Genomic DNA, 8046 nt, shown 5'->3' with positions numbered 1-8046 from the left:
TTTCTTTTCGAGTAAGTGTGCTAGAATGGTCGATCGTGTTTTGATTCGTCGTCGATCTCTTATCCAGTTTCCAAGATGCCTGAAACAAGCGATGTGAACTTCAACCAACTCCAGAATGGTAATGATCAAATCCTAGCCGCACTAGCTCGTCTCCAAGTCACTCAAGACCAAGTGTATGATCGCCTTGACACAATTGAAGGCCGAATATATGCCGTGGAAACGAGGATGCCTCCTCGAGAAAGTGAAGTGTCTGATGAATTTGTGAATAACTTCGGGGACGAAAACCCTCCCATAGGTATGACTACAGCTGAGAAACGACTCCAATAATTGGAGAAACAATTGATGTATCTCAAAGGGGATGACATTTATAGGGAAAATAATCGCATATATGAAGCCGTGAGTTCCAAGTTGCCAACCAACTTCAACATGACGGATATCCCTAAATTCAAGGGGCATGAAAACCCTTTGAACCATATCCGTGCTTTCAAGGATTACATGTCTATCAAAGGCATTAAACCCAAGATGTTCTTAAGGATCTTTCCTTCATCTCTTGACACCATCCCAAAAAAATGGTTCTATTCTCTAGAGCATAAGAAGATCGCTACCTGGGACGATACCGCAATTGAATTCGCCAAGCAATATGCGGATAATACTGAAATCCAAGTCAACATGCGCACTTTAGAGGTTCTTACCCAAAATGACAAAGAAGGTTTCACCGACTTCCTAAGTAGGTGGAGGAAGACTAGTACTCAACTTGTTGAACGTCCAGATGAAGCTACCCTCGTGGAGAAGTTCGTGGACAACCTCAAGCCCATCTATGCAAGTCATTTGAGGTACCAAAACATTAAGACCTTCAATTACTTAACCGTACTAGGAACAAGGATCGAAGATGACATCCGTAAAGGGCTCTTGTCCAAAACGGTAGGTCATGGATATCAAGGCTCAACAAGTCGTTCTTACGGCTCTACTAGCAAAACTGATGAAGTTAACCTTCTCGAGCCATCTAAGAAGAGTACCCCACCAAGGAAATTCACAAATCTTGGGGACACATATTCCAATGCTCTAAAAAGGTTGATGAAACTGGGTAAACTTCAACCCATAGGCCCTACACCCGAACCAGAAAAGAAATCTAAGTTCTGGGATGAGAATTCGTACAGCGAATACCATAGAGGCAAGGGACATGATACAGAAAAATGCTACAAACTGAAAAATGTACTTCAAGACATGATTGAAGACGACCGCCTACCAATACCACCTGGAGGTAAGCCTAATAACACTCAGAATCCTCTTGGAATTCTAGCCTAACAACTTCAAGAAATGTGAAGAGTCTACCATAGATTGTTCACACCTCATTTCTCCAGTCGAAGATGAAATTCATGCAATAGAGAATGAAGGGAACTACTCTACCATTTCCCCAACCATCACCGATTTCATTGCATGGGCAAAAAGTGTGAATAGGCAAGTCATGGAACTAGAGAGTGCAGTGGAAACCCTACGTGATCCCAACGCAACACCTAAAGAACGTGCACCACTAGTCTTCTCTCAAAACACTACAATGCAAGAAGTAGTAGCCATGGTTGATGAACTAGTCGACCAAATTATCCAATTGGAGGCCGAAATCATAAGAATATGGGAACTTGCTACTGTCAATGGAATATGGGCCGATAATGATGAAGATGAGTATCTCACTGAACACTACCTAGTCAAAATCAGTAAGCAAATAGTCCAAAATTGTGAAGATCAAGATGTAGACCACCGTACTCGTTCGGGACGCCCATACCAAAACACTTCTCAAAATGGTCCCGTAGCGAACGGTCCAACCAATGTGGTCACACAAAATGATAATGAAGATGGCTCCACCGACCATTTGGTAAAGCAACTGCAGAAGACAAAGGTTGATCTTTCAGTCTGGCAACTAGTGGCAAGCTCATTCCCACATCGCCAAGCTTTACTGCAAGCCTTGGCCAAACTAAATGTGGCACATAACTCCACACCCGATGATGTAGTCAACTTGGTCTTCCAAGAATCACCAAAGCTAAGTAATTCTATTAATTTCTCGAATGAAGATTTGCCACCCTTTGGTGCTAGTCATAACTTGGCTCTTTATATCACTGTCATTTGCTTAAAGAAGAATGTGCCAATGACTTTGGTAGATGATGGCTCCGCAGTCAATGTCATACCCTTGAAAACGGCATACAAGTTGGGCATGAAAGAGTCGGATTGGACCCCTACCAACCAAGGTGTTCGCGCATATGATGGTACACGACGAAAGGTAGTAGGACTTGTTAACCTAACCATAGCCACAGGGCCGATTGAACGAAAAGTCAACTTCCAAATAGTGGACATTGAAGCATCCTTTAACATACTTCTGGGAAGACCTTGGATTCACGCTTCCAAAGCGGTAACATCCACCCTCCACCAGAAGATCAAAATCCCACTAAATGGTAAAGTGGTGACGATCACTTCGTCACCCATCAAGGCAATAATCGAAAAGAAGTTAAGTAATCAAGTCCTTGGGAATCCAGCACATGAACTTGGGGGCTTCCATATCATAAATGTCATAGAAAGTGAGTTGGCACCCTTATACTTCAATCCCTACTCCAACTTGGTGGTCAACCACATACTCAAATCCTAGGGATACTTCCCGGGAATGCATTTGAATCCTATCCGAAGGAACACTTTTGCACCCTACAAAGAAGGCAACTCACAAAGAATACCCCTTGGACTAGGATACAAACCCACTAAAGAGGAAGTTCTCGAGATGCTCGCTCAAGTTCAAAACCGTAAGAATGTGGGAATCCAAATGCGATCCTACCTCCCTACCCTAAATGGATACTTCGTTAGGGAAGGAAGTCAAGATATCTTTAACGGATTTCCCGAACCTTGGCACTATCTCGAATGGAAGCTAGCCGCAATCGAGATCTTCCACGATTGCTACTTCATTCCTCCAGAAACGGTTCCTACCGTCAAAACTCGTCAAGCACCTTGCTTAGACGAACAAGTTGTTAGTCTACTATTTGGAGAAGATCGATTCGTTAGAGCCGCGCAGGATGAGATCATTACCATGATACTTCAAGACGATCACTTCAACCCTACCGCGTTAATCACAGAAACCAACACCAATCAGCAGAAAGGATGGAGAAAGTCGATCAAGTGGACAAACAATCAAGGAAGATTCTTCAAGCTCACCACTGGAGAAGGAGAGATGTTCAAAGGAGAACTGGAAGTCGATGAATTCGAGTCAGAGTCAGAGTCGGAGTCTAGAGAAGTTCCTAGAGAGTCTTCTCCTGTCGTCATTCCCACTCCCCTTGTTTCTCCTAGCTTAGTATCGAGTAGTAACAGTAGTTCGGGAAATGTCTCAACGGCTGTCCCTTTACCGCCACTGACTACAGATCAGATGGCTTCTATGTTTCAACTGTTCTCAAATTTTAATATGAATAAATCAGGTTCTGCTTACTCTTCGTGTTATCTTGAATGTAATTATGTTTACGATGATACTGAGGATGACCCAGACCCAGACTCGATCGAGATACCTCCCCACATCGCCAAAAAAATACTACAAAGGGGGAAGGGGGACCTGTAATAGAAAACACTGAACCCATCAACGTAGGAACCGAACTAGAACCCCAAGAACTTAGGATAGGGACGGCCTTGAGCCCTACCGAATGGGCCAGTTTCATAGACCTCCTGCACGAGTTCAAAGACATTTTTGCTTGGTCCTACAAAGACATGCCAGGGATCGACAGGGATATCGCAGAGCATAGAATCCCAATCAAACCAGGTTTCAAACCCGTGAAACAGAAGCTTCGTCGAATGAGTACAGAATGGGCTCTCAAGAAGAAGTCGATAAACAGTTCAAAGCCGGGTTCATCAAAGTTTCCGAGTACTCAGACTGGGTAGCTAACATAGTACCCGTACCCAAAAAGGATGGGAGAATCCGTGTTTGTGTTGATTTTAGAGACTTAAACAAAGCAAGTCCTAAGGATGACTTTCCTCTACCACATATCGACATATTGGTGGATAATACAGCAGATCACGCGTTACTATCCTTCATGGATGGATATGCAGGATATAACCAGATCAAGATGGCCATAGAAGATATGCATAAGACCGCCTTCGTCACTCAATGGGGAACCTATTGCTACACGGTTATGCCGTTTGGGTTAATTAATGCCGGAGCTACATACCAACGCACCGCAACTACGCTCTTACATGACATGATGCATAAGGAAGTTGAGGTATACGTAGATGACATGATTGTCAAGTCCAAGGATAGAGAGGGGCACATTGCGAACCTTCGCAAATTCTTCTCAAGGCTACGGAAGTACAACATGAGGCTCAATCCCCAGAAATGCGCATTCGGAGTAACATCTGGTAAACTCCTGGGATAGTTGTTAGCCAACGAGGAATAGAAATAGACCCTTCTAAGATCAAAGCTCTAATCAAAATGCCGTAACCTCAAACGGAGAAAGAAGTTAGAGGATTCCAAGGCAAGGTGCAATACATAAGTCGATTCATATCGAAACTCACCACGATCTGCAAACCTATCTTCATGAATTTAAAGAAAACAGATCACACCATGTGGGATGATGACTGTCAGAAGGCTTTCGACCGAATCAAGGAAATATTAGCCAAACCACCAGTGCTCATGCCACATCAACGAGATCAACCTCTTGGTTTATATCTCACGGTAACCGAAACGGCCATGGGCGCCATGCTAGCTCAAACCGTAGGGAAAGAAGAAAGAGCTATCTACTACCTTAATAAGAAGTTCTTGGAGTACGAGTGCAAATACACGCCACTCGAGAAGACATGCCTCGCTCTTGTGTGGGCAACGAAGAAGCTACACCATTACATGCTTAGCTACTCCGTCAAAATATACTCCAAAATGGATCCTGTCAAATACCTCTTCGAGAAACCCGTTCTCAATGGACGCTTAGCAAGATGGACTTTGATGCTCTCAGAGTTCGATCTCAAGTATGTACCTCTGAAAGTTATAAAGGGGCGCGCCGTTGCCGAATTCTTCGCAGAAAATCCCATTAATGATACACAAACGATAGACACTTGGTCGTTTCTGGATGAAGATATACTCCAAACCGATGTAGACTCCTGGGACCTTTATTTTGATGGAGCATCGAACTTAAGAGGATTTGGAATAGGAGTGTTTCTCATTTCTCCTGAAGGCGAGCATACACCAATCTCTGCCAAGCTCGACTTCGAGGTGACAAATAATGCTACAGAATACGAGGCTTGTCTCATTGGATTGCAAGCGGCAGTAGGTTTAGGCATCAAGAATCTTCGAGTGCATGGGGATTCATCTTTGATCATCAACCAAATTACGGGATCTTGGAAAATCCGAAGTGAAAGCTTAGCACCTTATCAAGCCAGAATAGACCAAGTAGCCCAATTCTTCGATCAAGTAACCTACCTACACCTACCTCGAGAGGAGAATCAATTTGCAGATGCTCTTGCAAAACTTGCATCTTTGATTAATATGCCGGATAACATGGTAGAAATGCCTTTATGCATCGAACGACGGTTAGAGCCAGCTTATGTGCACCAAATCACCGATGAAGAGGAAATCACAGAGGAACCTTGGTTCCAAGCGATCCTAAACTTCAAACTCAACGGCACCTATCCACCGGATATGGACAAAAGGGGACAACGTGCCATACGCTTACTAGCTTCCCAATACGTTCATATGCAAGGAGAGTTATACAAAAGAACACCTCTTGGTGTAATCTTACGCTGCCTTGATCATTCACAGGCACGGAAAGTGATGGAAGAAGTCCATGATGGAGAATGTGGCCCTCACATGAGTGGCCCATGATGGCAAAGAAAATCACACGTTTGGGGTATTATTGGACCACAATGGAATCTGATTGCATCAAATATGTAAGACATTGCCACAATTGCCAAATCTTTGGGAATGTGCAACCTGTCCCTTCTTCATTGCTTTAGACCATGACATCTCCCTAACCATTCTCTGCTTGGGGAATTGACATCATCGGCAAGATCACTCCAGCAGGAATAGGAGGTCACTATTTCATCCTAGTAGCAATCAATTACTTCACCATGTGGGTAGAAGCGGCTTCCTACACCAGTCTTACAGCCAAGAACGTGGCAAAGTTCATACAAACCAACATCATCTGTCGATACGGTTGCTCACATGAGATCATCAGTGACAATGGATCACATTTCCAAGCTGAGACTAAGCAATTGGTAGCCAAGTACAAAATCAAACATCACCACTCCTCGCCATATAGACCACAAACTAATGGCGCGGTAGAGGCGGCAAACAAAAACGTTGTCACGATTCTCAAGAAAATGATTGACAACTATCGAGATTGGCCAAGCAAGATACCCTTTGCTTTATGGGGATACCATACATCTCTCAGGACGCCCACTGGGGCCACCTCTTTCTATTGGACCTACGGCATGGAAGTTGTACAACCAGTCGAGCTAGAAATACCATCCTTGCGTATTTTACTCGAAAGTCAAATCCCAGAAGCCGATTGGAAGAGGGATAGATTTGAAGAACTCATCCTCCTAGATGAACGAAGATTGCGTGCATTACACAATGTGCAAACATATCAGGCACGTATCAAACGAGCCTTCAACAAAAGGGTTAAGTTAAGGAACATCAAAGAAGGAGACTTGGTCCTCAAATCAATTAGAGCTCTTTTACCTGTCGATCCACGAGGAAAATTCAAACCCAATTGGGCCGGGCCATTTCTAGTCAAGTCCATACTTCCAAGGGGTGCGGTTAGGATCACAGACTTAGATGGGAACGAATTTGCCAACCCGACAAACCTCGACCAACTGAAACGTTACTATGCCTAGAATAGGAGCAAAAACGCACCCACGTGTAACCTCACGTGTCGCTCTTGTGGCACGAAATAAACGGCCCTGGCCAAGCTGAATTAAGCTAATGTCATCTTGCTCTTGCATTTTGACAATTTGTCATCCTCATATCATCAAATAAACTGAAATGCATTTTAGGAGTAAGTGAAAGCTCATGCTTATTTTCTAAGTTCATTACAAGCTCTTGCTTAGAACAATTATTCTTTTACATTTACTTGAACTACGCGCAAGGGTTTGATTTTATTTTTAAATAATACGTTGTTGGAATATGTGTCCGACAATAAGGCGATCACAAATGTTGATCATGATGATCACATGTTTAAATCTCATTTTAAGAATACATGTGGGATGTAATATTTTACAGTCAACTGGTCCACACATATCGGTAATGATTGGCTGACTAGAGTTTGACATTACTGTCATACGACGGTGGTGATCAGTTGATCCCCTTAGGTCATACCTATATGGAAATACTCTTAATTGATTATTTAATTAATCGTATGCCGATACGAGTTAATTAAATTGCTTAAAATTGACGGATGATTTTGTGAGTAAAGTTAACGTGTCTTATTGTAATTCGATTAAATTAGATACGGTCTAAGTAATCAAATTGTCTTGTTACTTAGATTAAATTATTGTTTACGAAACAATTGAAATTGAATGAATAATTTATTATAAATACAAGACGTTGTAATTTATAATTTGATAAACCATTTTGGTACAAGTGATTACGAATTACTAGTCGATATTGTATATGACATATTTCATGAGTATGTTGATTTTTAATATGTTAAAAATACATTACAATTTCACATGTCAAGTAACATGTCTCATATGTCACAATTGACAAATGACAAAATAAAATGGACCATCCATTTTATGTTAAAAGTGCCGAAAATTGGAGGGAGTTTAAGGAATATATTGTGTTTTTATTTTAAGTGGAAAACATGATGATTAAAGCCTAATGACTAGCCATGCATGCTTAGTCTTGTCTTGAGAATAACACAAGACCATGCATTGGTCTCTCCTTCCCCCTCCAACCGGTTTTGATGAGAAAAAGCTAAGTGTTTTTTTTCCATTATGATTCACTCTTTCATAATACATTTTTTCTAGTGTAAGAAAATAGTGATTTCTCTCTATAATTTGTGAAAACTTAGATAAATAAAACCTCACAAAATCTCC

This window comes from Silene latifolia, chromosome X (assembly GCF_048544455.1).
Source record: "Silene latifolia isolate original U9 population chromosome X, ASM4854445v1, whole genome shotgun sequence".
NCBI classification, from domain to species: domain Eukaryota; kingdom Viridiplantae; phylum Streptophyta; class Magnoliopsida; order Caryophyllales; family Caryophyllaceae; genus Silene; species Silene latifolia.
Note: the sequence above shows the minus strand (reverse complement) of the source record.